Consider the following 14000-nt stretch of genomic DNA (forward strand, 5'->3'; position numbering starts at 1 on the left):
ACCTAGTTCAATCTCTTTACCGGCAAGTCTCTTTACTCGTTACGTAATACGTCATCTCATAACTAACTCATTAGTTACATGCTTGCAAGGCTTAGGTGATGAGTATTATCGAGAGGGCCCAGAGATACCTCTCCGACAATCGGAGTGACAAATCCTAATCTCGAATTATGCCAACTCAACATGTACCTTCGGAAACACCTGTAGAGCACCTTTATAATCACCCAGTTACGTTGTGACGTTTGGTAGCACACGAAGTGTTCTTCCGGTAAACGGGAGTTGCACAATCTCATAGTTGTAGGAACTTTGTATAAGTCATGAAGAAAGCAATAGCAGTATACTAAACGATCAAGTGCTAGGCTAACAGAATGGGTCATGTCAATCACATCATTCTTCTAATGATGTGATCCCACTAATCAAATGACAACACATGTCTATGGTTAGGAAACATAACCATCTTTGATTAATGAGCTAGTCAAGTAGAGGCATACTAGTGACTATGTGTTTGTCTATGTATTCACACATGTATCATGTTTCCGGTTAATACAATTCTAGCATGAATAATAAACATTTATCATGATATGAGGAAATAAATAATAACTTTATTATTGCCTCTAGGGCATATTTCCTTCAGTCTCCCACTTGCACTAGAGTCAATAATCTAGATTACATAGTAATGATTCTAACACCCATGGAGTCTTGGTACTGATCATGTTTTGCTCGTGAGAGAGGCTTAGTCAACGGGTCTGCAACATTCAGATCCGTATGTATCTTGCAAATCTCTATGTCTCCCACTTGGACTTTGTCCCGAATGGAATTGAAGCGTCTCTTGATGTGCTTGGTCCTCTTGTGAAATCTGGATTCCTTTGCCAAGGCAATTGCACCAGTATTGTCACAGAAGATCTTCATTGGTCCCGATGCACTAGGTATGACACCTAGATCGGAAATGAACTCCTTCATCCAGACTCCTTCATTCGCTGCTTCAGAAGCAGCTATGTACTCCGCTTCACATGTAGATCCCGCCACGACGCTTTGTTTAGAACTGCACCAACTTACAGCTCCACCGTATAATATAAACACGTATCCGGTTTGCGATTTAGAATCGTCCGGATCAGTGTCAAAGCTTGCATCGACGTAACCATTTACGACTAGCTCTTTGTCACCTCCATATACGAGAAACATATCCTTAGTCCTTTTCAGGTATTTCAGGATGTTCTTGACCGCTGTCCAGTGATCCACTCCTGGATTACTTTGGTACCTTCCTGCCAAGCTTATTGCTAAGCATACGTCAGGTCTGGTACACAGCATTGCATACATGATAGAGCCTATGGCTGAAGCATAGGGAACATTTTTCATTTTCTCTCTATCTTCTGCTGTGGTCGGGCATTGAGTTTGACTCAACTTCACACCTTGTAGCACAGGCAAGAATCCTTTCTTTGCCTGATCCATTTTCAACTTTTTCAAAATTTTGTCAAGGTATGTGCTTTGTGAAAGTCCTATTAAGCGTCTTGATCTATCTCTATAGATCTTGATGCCCAATATGTAAGCAGCTTCACCGAGGTCTTTCATTGAAAAACTTTTATTCAAGTATCCCTTTATGCTATCCAGAAATTCTATATCATTTCCAATTAATAATATGTCATCAACATATAAAACTAGAAATGCTACAGAGCTCCCACTCACTTTCTTGTAAATACAGGCTTCTCCAAAAGTCTGTATAAAACCATATGCTTTGATCACACTATCAAAACGTTTATTCCAACTCTGAGATGCTTGCACCAGTCCATAAATGGAACGCTGGAGCTTGCACACTTTGTTAGCACCTTTTGGATCAACAAAACCTTCCGGCTGCATCATATAGAACTCTTCTTCTAGAAATCCATTCAAGAATGCAGTCTTGACATCCATTTGCCAAATTTCATAATCATGAAATGCAGCAATAGCCAACATGATTCGGACAGACTTAAGCATCGCTACGGGTGAGAAAGTCTCATCGTAGTCAGCCCCTTGAACTTGTCGAAAACCTTTTGCAACAAGTCGAGCTTTATAGACAGTAACATTACCATCAGCGTCAGTCTTCTTCTTAAAGATCCATTTATTCTCAATGGCTTGCCGATCATCGGGCAAGTCAACCAAAGTCCATATTTTGTTTTCATACATGGATCCCATCTCAGATTTCATGGCCTCTAGCCATTTTGCGGAATCTGGGCTCATCATCACTTCCTCATAGTTTGTAGGTTCATCATGGTCAAGTAACATGACTTTCAGAATAGGATTACCGTACCACTCTGGTGCGGATCATACTCTGGTAGACCTACGAGGTTCAGCAGAAACTTGATCTGAAGTTTCATGATCAATATCATTAGCTTCCTCACTAATTGGTGTAGTTGTCACGGGAACCGGTTCTCGTGATGAACTACCTTCCAATAAGGGAGTAGATACAGTTATCTCATCAAGTTCTACTTTCCTCCCACTCACTTCTTTCGAGAGAAACTCATTCTCTAGAAAGGATCCATTCTTAGCAACGAATGTCTTGCCTTCGGATCTGTGATAGAAGGTGTACCCAACAGTCTCTTTTGGGTATCCTATGAAGACACATTTCTCCGATTTGGGTTCGAGCTTATCTGGTTGAAGTTTCTTCACATAAGCATCGCAGCCCCAAATTTTAAGAAACGACAACTTTGCTTTCTTGCCAAACCACAGTTCATAAGGCGTCGTCTCAACGGATTTTGATGGTGCCCTATTTAACATGAATGCGGCCGTCTCTAAAGCATAACCCCAAAACGATAGCGGTAAATCGGTAAGAGACATCATAGATCACACCATATCAAGTAAAGTACGATTACGACGTTCGGACACACCATTTCGTTGTAGTGTTCCAGGTGGCGTGAGTTGCGAAACTATTCCGCATTGTTTCAAATGTAAACCAAACTCGTAAGTCAAATATTCTCCTCCACGATCAGATCGTAGAAACTTTATTTTCTTGTTACGATGATTTTCTACTTCACTCTGAAATTCTTTGAACTTTTCAAATGTTTCAGACTTGTGCTTCATTAGGTAGATATACCCATATCTGCTCAAATCATCTGTGAAGGCGAGAAAATAACGATATCCGCCACGAGCCTCAACATTCATCGGACCACATACATCTGTATGTATGATTTTCAACAAATCTGTTGCTCTCTCCATAGTTCCGGAGAACGGTGTTTTAGTCATCTTGCCCATGAGGCACGGTTCGCAAGTACCAAGTGATTCATAATCAAGTGATTCCAGAAGTCCATCAGTATGGAGTTTCTTCATGCGTTTTACACCGATATGACCTAAACGGCAGTGCCACAAATAAGTTGCACTATCATTATCAACTCTGCATCTTTTGGCTTCAACATTATGAATATGTGTATCACTACTATCGAGATTCAATAAAAATAGACCACTCTTCAAGGGTGCATGACCATAAAAGATATTACTCATATAAATAGAACAACAATTATTCTCTGATTTAAATGAATAACTGTCTCGCATCAAACAAGATCCAGATATAATGTTCATGCTCAACGCTGGCACCAAATAACAATTATTCAGGTCTAAAACTAATCCCGAAGGTAGATGTAGAGGTAGCGTGCCGACCGCGATCACATCGACTTTGGAACTGTTTCCCACGCGCATCGTCACCTCGTCCTTGGCCAGTGCTCGCTTATTCCGTAGTCCCTGTTTCAAGTTGCAAATATTAGCAATAGAACCAGTATCAAATACCCAGGTGCTACTACGAGCTCTAGTTAGGTACACATCAATAACATGTATATCACATATACCTTTGTTCACTTTGCCATCCTTCTTATCCGCCAAATACTTGGGGCAGTTCCGCTTCCAGTGTCCAGTCTGCTTGCAGTAGAAGCACTCAGTTTCAGGCTTAGGACCAGACTTGGGTTTCTTCTCTTGAGCAGCAACTTGCTTGTCGTTCTTCTTGAAGTTCCCCTTCTTCTTCCCTTTGCCCTTCTTCTTGAAACTAGTGGTCTTGTTGACCATCAACACTTGATGCTCCTTCTTGATTTCTACCTCCGCGGCTTTCAGCATCGCGAAGAGCTCGGGAATAGTCTTGTTCATCCCTTGCATATTATAGTTCATCACGAAGCTCTTGTAGCTTGGTGGCAGTGATTGGAGAATTCTGTCAATGACACTATCATCAGGAAGATTAACTCCCAGTTGAATCAAGTGATTATTATACCCAGACATTCTGAGTATATGTTCACTGACAGAACTATTCTCCTCCATCTTGCAGCTATAGAACTTATTGGAGACTTCATATCTCTCAATCCGGGCATTTGCTTGAAATATTAACTTCAACTCCTGGAACATCTCATATGCTCCATGACGTTCAAAACGTCGTTGAAGACCCGGTTCTAAGCCGTAAAGCATGGCACACTGAACTATAGAGTAGTCATCAGCTTTGCTCTGCCAGACGTTCTTAACGTCGTCAGTTGCATCAGCAGCAGGCCTGGCATCCAGCGGTGCTTCCACGACGTAACTCTTCTGTGCAACAATGAGGATAATCCTCAGGTTACGGACCCAGTCCGTGTAATTGCTACCATCATCTTTCAACTTTGCTTTCTCAAGGAACGCATTAAAATTCAACGGAACAACAGCACGAGCCATCTATCTACAAACAAACATAGACAAGCAAGATACTATCAGGTACTAAGTTCATGATAAATTTAAGTTCAATTAATCATATTACTTAAGAACTCCCACTTAGACAGACATCTCTCTAGTCATCTAAGTGATCACGTGACCCAAATCAACTAAACCATAACCGATCATCACGTGAGATGGAGTAGTTTTCAATGGTGAACATCTTATGTTGATCATATCTACTATATGATTCACGCTCGACCTTTCGGTCTCCGTGTTCCGAGGCCATATCTGCATATGCTAGGCTCATCAAGTTTAACCTGAGTATTCTGCGTGTGCAAAACTGGCTTGCACCCATTGTAGATGGACGTAGAGCTTATCACACCCGATCATCACGTGGTGTCTGGGCACGACGAACTTTGGCAACGGTGCATACTCAGGGAGAACACTTCTTGATAATTTTTAGTGAGAGATCATCTTAAAATGCTACCGTCAATCAAAGCAAGATAAGATGCATAAAGGATAAACATCACATGCAATCAATATAAGTGATATGATATGGCCATCATCATCTTGTGCTTGTGATCTCCACATCCGAAGCACCGTCGTGATCACCATCGTCACCTGCGCGACACCTTGATCTCCATCGTAGCATCATTGTCGTTACGCCATCTATTGCTTCTACGACTATCGCTACCGCTTAATGATAAAGTAAAGCAATTACAGGGCATTTGCATTTCATACAATAAAGCGACAACCATATGGCTCCTGCCAGTTGCCGATAACTTCGGTTACAAAACATGATCATCACATACAATAAAATATAGCATCACGTCTTGACCATATCACATCACAACATGCCCTGCAAAAACAAGTTAGACGTCCTCTACTTTGTTGTTGCAAATTTTACGTGGCTGCTACGGGCTTAGCAAGAATCGTTCTTACCTACGCATCAAAACCACAACGATAGTTTGTCAAATAGACTTCGTTTTAACCTTCACAAGGACCGGGCGTAGCCACACTCGGTTCAACTAAAGTGAGAGAGACAGACACCCGCCAGCCACCTTTAAGCACGAGTGCTCGTAACGGTGAAACCAGTCTCGTGTAAGCGTACGCGTAATGTCGGTCCGGGCCGCTTCATCTCACAATACCGCTGAACCAAAGTATGACATGCTGGTAGGCAGTATGACTTATATCGTCCACAACTCACTTGTGTTCTACTCGTGCATATAACATCAACGCATAAAATCTAGGCTCGGATGCCACTGTTGGGGAACGTAGTAATTTCAAAAAAATTCCTACGCACACGCAAGATCATGGTGATGGCATAGCAACGAGAGGGGAGAGTGTATGTCCACGTACCCTCGTAGACCGTAAGCGGAAGCGTTATCACAACGCGGTTGATGTAGTCGTACGTCTTCACGATCCGACCGATCCAAGCACCGAACGTACGGAGCCTCCGAGTTCAGCACACATTCAGCTCGATGACGATCTCCGGCCTCCGATCCAGCCGAGCTCCGGAGATGAGTTCCGTCAGCACGACGGTGTGGTGATGATGATGATGTTCTACCGGCGCAGGGCTTCGCCTAAACTCCGCGACGATATGACCGAGGTGGAATATGGTGGAAGGGGGCACTGCACACGGCTAAGGAACGATCCGTAGATCAACTTGTGTGTCTATGGGGTGCCCCCCACCCCCGTATATAAAGGAGGGAGGGAGAAGGGGGCCGGCCTAAGGGGAGGCGCGCCCTAGGAGGGGGAAACCTACTCCAAGTAGGTTTCCCCCCTCCTTTTCCTAATCCAAGAAGGAGGGGGAAGGAAGGAGTAGGAGAGGGGGAAGGCAAGGGGGGCGCCCCCCCCTTCCTTGTCCTATTCAGACTCAAGGGGAGGGGGCGCGCCACTTGCCCTGGCCGGCCCCTCTCTTTCTCCAATAGGGCCCATCAAGGCCCATTACTTCCCGGGGGGTTCCGGTAACCCTCCGGTACTCCGGTTTTCTCCGAAAACTCCCGGAACCTTTCCGGTGTCCGAATATAGTCGTCCAATATATCAATCTTTATGTCTCGACCATTTCGAGACTCCTCGTCATGTCCGTGATCACATCCGGGACTCCGAACAAACTTCGGTACATCAAAACTTATAAACTCATAATAAAACTGTCATCGAAACGTTAAGCGTGCGGACCCTACGGGTTCGAGAACTATGTAGACATGACCTAAAACCATTCTCGGTCAATAACCAATAGCGGGACCTGGATGCCCATATTGGTTCCTACATATTCTACGAAGATCTTTATCGGTCAAACCGCATAACAACATACTTTGTTCCCTTTGTCATCGGTATGTTACTTGCCTGAGATTTGATCGTCGGTATCCAATACCTCTCCGACAATCGGAGTGACAAATCCTAATCTCGAATTATGCCAACTCAACATGTACCTTCGGAAACACCTGTAGAACACCATTATAATCACCCAGTTACGTTGTGACGTTTGGTAGCACACAAAGTGTTCTTCCGGTAAACAGGAGTTGCACAATCTCATAGTTGTAGGAACTTTGTATAAGTCATGAAGAAAGCAATAGCAGTATACTAAACGATCAAGTGCTAGGCTAACAGAATGGGTCATGTCAATCACATCATTCTTCTAATGATGTGATCCCACTAATCAAATGACAACACATGTCTATGGTTAGGAAACATAACCATCTTTGATTAATGAGCTAGTCAAGTAGAGGCATACTAGTGACTATGTGTTTGTCTATGTATTCACACATGTATCATGTTTCCGGTTAATACAATTCTAGCATGAATAATAAACATTTATCATGATATGAGGAAATAAATAATAACTTTATTATTGCCTCTAGGGCATATTTCGTTCAAATAATGCACATGTGATATTATCTACATTATTCAGTTTATACGGCTTCCCATATTCCAATGGTTGTATTTTGATAAATTGCCCATCTACTTACTGGAATTCCCACAAATAGAAGTGCAGTCAGAAGGTAAAAAGGATGGTATGGTATGTCTCCATTCACATGGTACGGAACTGTTAATGATGCTTTGTGTTATTCTGCAGACTTGAATTTAGTTTCTATGGTTTTCTTTTTCTGTTCATAGACGAGAGTATAGTCTGAAGGGAAAAAATGATATGCTCTCAAGTCTGAAGGGTGTGCAAGAACAGTGAGATTTATATTACTGAACATATTGTTAACAATTTGTTATTTTGCAGACTTGCTCTCAGTTTTTATTCTTGGCAGGTGATTCTTCATGATAATTTTTCGTAGAGGAACATTTTTGGTAAACATATTGTAATATTGACTCCCACCTTTTTATTTACATGTAAAGATAACCAATTGGAAATTTTAAATTTTAAATGTACATTTAACTTATTTTGTGAAATAACATCATGTCGTTCAGATAATTTGATTTCCCTCTATGATATTCTTTGGCTTTAGTATATCTTAGGACAAAGTTGTCAGAAATTCTATGCTTCATAACCAAAACATAATTTCCTTTTTGTTATTTGATTTGCATCATGATGTGTGCCCATATGTTCCCCTGTCGCTTAAAAAAATTAATGCCCGATGCAACGCACGTGCATATACCTATCATGACAAATAAACCTCATCATGAAAGCATTTATGTACATATTTAATTTGCGATGGCAGGGTGGCGCCGGGAATGGGGATCGGTGGTGCCGGTGTCGGTATTGCGGTACAAGGCAGGATGCGGGACAGGACGGCCATCCGTGTGAGGCAGTCGGCGGCGAGGGTTTGTGGCATCAGGAGGAGCGCCCGCGACACCTCCAGATTCAAGGTGTTGGCCCGAGACTACCGAAGAGGGAGGAGATGTGGTTAGTATTTCCAGAGGGAAAAAAAAAGAAGAAGAACAAGAACGACGACCATCTCGGGTTCCAGGTACGATGGAGCCGGCAGCGTAGCGCATGGCGCTTGCAAACATGATACTGTGATAGTGGATGACGTCGATACCCTCAACTACGGCATCTGCTACCTCCCTCTCAAGCCACCAGTCTTCCAAGTGCGTACGCTCGTCGTCCATGCTAGGCCGATCCATCACAAGTTTGTGTACCAATAACACTGGAACGTCATTTCTACTCGGGTGCAGTGTGGCTTCGGTCATACCATATGCTCGCGGTGCCGCGACAAGATGATGGATGCAAGGAGGTGCCATGTGTGTCACGTCCGGTTGACCAGCGGCTATCACTGGAACGTCGCACTGGAGAGGCTAATGGAGTCCATCCGGGTGCCGTGCGCCAACGCCGCCCACTGCTGCACCGCCACGCCAGCCTACTACGACCACCCCCCTCCCCCCCCCCACCTCAAGGAGTGCCCTCACGATGTCGTGCTACTGCCCGCAGGCGAACTGCGGTTTCGCTCGCTCCACGGCGGCGCTCCTAGACCACTTCGCCGACGCGCATGGGTGGCCGTGCACGACTGAGCTTCGGGCCTGGGTGTGCATCGAGGTCCAGCTCTGTGACGGCTTCAAAGCCTTCTCGACCCGTGCCAAAGGCCGGCAGTACCTATTCCTGCTGAACGTGGCGTTGAACCCGTTTGGCAGAGCGGTCTCCGTGCTCTCACTGCATCCTTGGGTGTTGTCGACGGTGCCATGTTCTTTGAATTTTGAAGCTAGACTCAGGTACTGCTGCAACATCAACCACCGTGGCGACATGTGCCTCGGCCATAACCACGAAACTACGTTTAAAGTAGGGTGCACTGATCTCTCCGTTGGGTTGTCGAGCTCTGAGTACTCTTCCTGGTTATTCCTGGACAAATACGTCCATCCACATGACATCCGTACTATCATGGCCAGTTTCGACGTAGTACGTGTTTCCAAAGAACTATCATTATGTTGTATTAACAAATCTGACTTTCTTTCTTTTTCATATTGTGCAGGATTCAGATTTATGACGAGGACACAAGCAAATTTATAGCATCCGTTGTGATGATACAAAAGAAGTAAGCATAGATGCGTATTTTGTTCAATGTGATAATACATGGGAGAGCTCGGCCTATGCTGCCAACTGATCTGCGGCGGCGCAGAAGGAGATTTCAAAAGCAGGGCAAGCGAGAGTGACTGTTCTATTGATGGTCAGAGGGAGGGCTTGACAAGAGAGATTGAGGGAGCTCTACTACCTCGATCTTGGCATAAAACCTGATGGCATCATGCCCAGGTAAGATTCTTCTATATTCCAACTCTGGCACTCGCTGGTCTTTTACTATCAGAGCTTACAAAATCTTAGATGCTGCCTACAAAAGGCTAAGACACAATATTTTGATTGCAGATGGTATATTCTTCAGTAATATGCAAAGACTAAGTGAGAAACATAATGTTTTGATTGCAGTCTTGCAGACAACATCTTGTTCAACAAGTAGATGCCTTCCTATGCATGTATATTCTGACTGGATTGTAAGCCATTATCAAAATTTACTGGTATTGAAACAGAAGGGCATATGCTCTTAATCTCCCTTTAATCTCAAAATCTACCAGTAGGTTATAACACAAATCTTAGAGATTTTAATGATATGTATTGACCCGCAAGTCTTAACTTTTAATGATATTTTTTAGTACATTGTTCACCTTTTAGTCAACTTCCTTATGGATGTATTTCAAATACAACTTTCCCATGTAGTCAACCTTGAATATTAATTTATTGGAACCATTTAGATTAATCACAAGAAGTAGTCATTATATTTCTACATGGGTTGAAGTGAAGCAAATAAACAATTATCCCGTTTAATTCATGTAAAGTTCATATTTGTCATTACTAATGGAGGTGGCACCTTCAAACATGAGAAATTATGCAGTATATCCATTTTATTTTGTATCTAGCATTGTTGCTTACAGTGTAGGTTTTTTTGGGTCTTATGTGGGTGTATGATTTATTGCAGTATAGTAAACATAACTGGATGTGTGATTTATATTCACTTTTCTTCCTTCATGCTTTCCTTTTCTTCTCTCTCTCTCTCTCTGTGTGTGTGTGTGTGTGTGTTATGCTAGATGGCTCATCCTCATCGTTTGGATTTCTCAAATTGATGCCTTATTTTGTATCTCTTAGTTCAGGGACACGCCTATTTTGAAGTACAACAGGTGAATTTAATTTTGAGGAATATCAAGAAAAAATAATACACGCTCCTGAGTTTACCCATGCAATTTAGCATTATTTAAAACCTACAATGTCCATTTCCTCTAATTATTTCACAGATCTTACGTTAGTATCTTAGGCTCTGGCTCGAGGTTCGTGTTGGTATGTGGAACAAATTGGTTGCCAACCTTGGATATGAGGAAAATTGCTTTTGTAGACAGGACCAGTGAGATGGATGGCTTATTTACTGATTTTGTGCTTTGATCTGGTTTGGATTTCCTCCCCTGACTTGCTCTTCCTGTGTAGCTCAACGCTGCATCGCTCGGTTCGTTTGCTTGCTTCCTTTGCTTGGCTCAGGGAGGAGAAGGCCAGGACCAGCGACAAGAACCTAAGAGTCTTGCGTCACGGCCTTTGCCCAGAAGGCGAAGAACCAAAACTAAATTCTTTGTTTTTAACTTCCAAAAAATTACATGGTACATAACTATTATTAGACTTTAGATCTCAACCATTATAATCTAGATCAATTGATCTTTGCCAAGCTTTTTTTTGATATGTATACTACAAATCTATTTTCCAATCTAAGTACACAAAGTTTTCTTTTAAAGAGTTGAGTAAGTTATAAGAAAGAAGCATGAGTCCGACTTCTCCTTTTGGTATTGAACATAATCACATGTGTTTTGATTGGACTCTTCCTTAGGGTCTTGTTTTTTTTATTTGGATTCTTTTTTTAGTCTACCATAAGATGGTTACCGAAAACCTTGTGGTTGTCGTATTACGCAGCTAAGTTTTTTAATAGAAAGGCATTGATCTATCTGTAATTTTTTCAGAATGATATGTGACATGTTAAACTATTTATACATGGTAATATTTATAAGTAACGCTACATTTTTAAATCTCATCTGTTAATATGTGAAATTTATGGTTCAGATATTTTAATCTATGTGGTCAAACGTGATGGCTTGTTTGCCTTTTGTATGAAGTATTTAACACTCCAAATATATGACATGTTAAACTATTTGCTCCGTATGTAGTCCGTGTTAGAATCTCGAAAAAGACTTATATTTAGGAATGGAGGGAGTAGATAGCACCTGTATAAAAACGCTTTCAGGTGTTATCTATCGTTTGTGATGCAGTGCAGAACTGTGTATATTCTTAAACCACCTTCTTTTATTTTGTGCATCAGATGAGTCAGTATAGGTCATTGAATTACATTTTTTTATCTAAATACATTGCAATTAAAGTGGAATTCAATTTTTCTACACATCTGAAATTTGACATGCATTACGTTTATATACGCAATAAGTAAGTCTTTAAAAAGCCCGTGCCAGTTGAGTAAGTCTTATTGGCGGGAAAAATAGGCTATGTGTGTGTTAGAGAAAGAGAGGGAGAGAGAGTGAGGAAGATGGAGGGAGGAGAGTGTGTGTGAGAGGATTTGATGGTAAAAAAGGTCGCCAATGTCGTAATATTGAACTCTTAAAGTTAATGTGACCCCGTTGCAACGCACGGGCATTGTACTAGTCAGTTTTAGAGTCCCGCTTCGGTACACAACCCCCTAAGTAACGCTACATTTTTAAATCTCATCTGTTAATATGTGAAATTTATGGTTCAGATATTTTAATCTATGTGGTCAAACGTGATGGCTTGTTTGCCTTTTGTATGAAGTATTTAACACTCCAAATATATGACATGTTAAACTATTTGCTCCGTATGTAGTCCACGTTAGAATCTCGAAAAAGACTTATATTTAGGAATGGAGGGAGTAGATAGCACCTGTATAAAAACGCTTTCAGGTGTTATCTATCGTTTGTGATGCAGTGCAGAACTGTGTATATTCTTAAACCACCTTCTTTTATTTTGTGCATCAGATGAGTCAGTATAGGTCATTGAATTACATTTTTTTAATCTAAATACATTGCAATTAAAGTGGAATTCAATTTTTCTACACATCTGAAATTTGACATGCATTACGTTTATATACGCAATAAGTAAGTCTTTAAAAAGCCCGTGCCAGTTGAGTAAGTCTTATTGGCGGGAAAAATAGGCTATGTGTGTGTTAGAGAGAGAGAGGAAGAGAGAGTGAGGAAGATGGAGGGAGGAGAGTGTGTGTGAGAGGATTTGATGATAAAAAAGGTCGCCAATGTCGTAATATTGAACTCTTAAAATTAATGTGACCCCGTTGCAACGCACGAGCATTGTACTAGTCAGTTTTAGAGTCCCGCTTCGGTACACAACCCCCGTCGCAATACGTATAAAGGGTAATATGGACATTTCACAATTTGTATCTACTTTTATAGCAACATATACACCAGGCAGCCTACTTGGGCCGGCCCATTTCCGGTGGCATGCGATGAAAAATAGCGGAAAACAATTGCAGCCTACTTGGGCCGGCCCATTTGCGGTGGCATGCGATGAAAAATAGCGGAAAACAATTGCACAAGCTAGGAATCGAACCCACAACCACTTAAAACATTACGTGCGTCCACGACCACTGCGATGAGCATGCCTTTGGTAGACAATCTAAAGCTATACGCATTAAGTAAGTGACGGGCTGGGAATTTTAGAAAGATTTTACGAACACTTTGTGAACTGGTCATTTTTCCATAATTTATTTTTATTTATTTATTTTACTTTTCCTGTTGCGTTTCTTCTTTACTTTTTCAAAAAATGACCACCCTTTCAAAATGTTGCCCAAAATTTCAAAAGGTTCGTTGTTTCCAAATTTTGTTCATAAATTAAAAAATATTTTCATTTTTGAAAATTGTAAGGTAATTTCAAAAAATGATTGTGTCTTTAATATTTTTTTAGAATGTCAAAATGCGAATAATTTTTTGAAAAGGACAAACAAAATTGTGAAAAGAAATATGAGAGCTTGGACAAAAAATTAAATTCCAAAACATTTTTCAGAAATGAGACTAAATATATGATGTCAAAAAAGTTTTCTAAATTTGCTGGAACATTTTTTTTACTTGTGAACAACTTTTTTGAAAATAAGAATTTTTTTAAATTCCAAACAAATTTCAATAGTCACTTGACAGGAGCGATGCCGTCACTTAGTTGGGCAAGGCCTAAGATTTTCCTTTCTGTTCTATTTTTTTATTTTTCTCTTATTTTGTTAATTTATCTCTTTTTCCTTTTAAAACTTTTTTGTACAAAATTAAAATACCAAAGTAACTATTTTAAATCATGATTTCAATTCTTTTTCCATTTAAATATTTATTAAATACTTTTAAAAAGCATTTGTTGTTTTCAATTCTATCATTTTGTATTT

The sequence above is a fragment of the Triticum dicoccoides genome, chromosome 5B (genome assembly GCF_002162155.2).
Source record: "Triticum dicoccoides isolate Atlit2015 ecotype Zavitan chromosome 5B, WEW_v2.0, whole genome shotgun sequence".
Taxonomy (NCBI): domain Eukaryota; kingdom Viridiplantae; phylum Streptophyta; class Magnoliopsida; order Poales; family Poaceae; genus Triticum; species Triticum dicoccoides.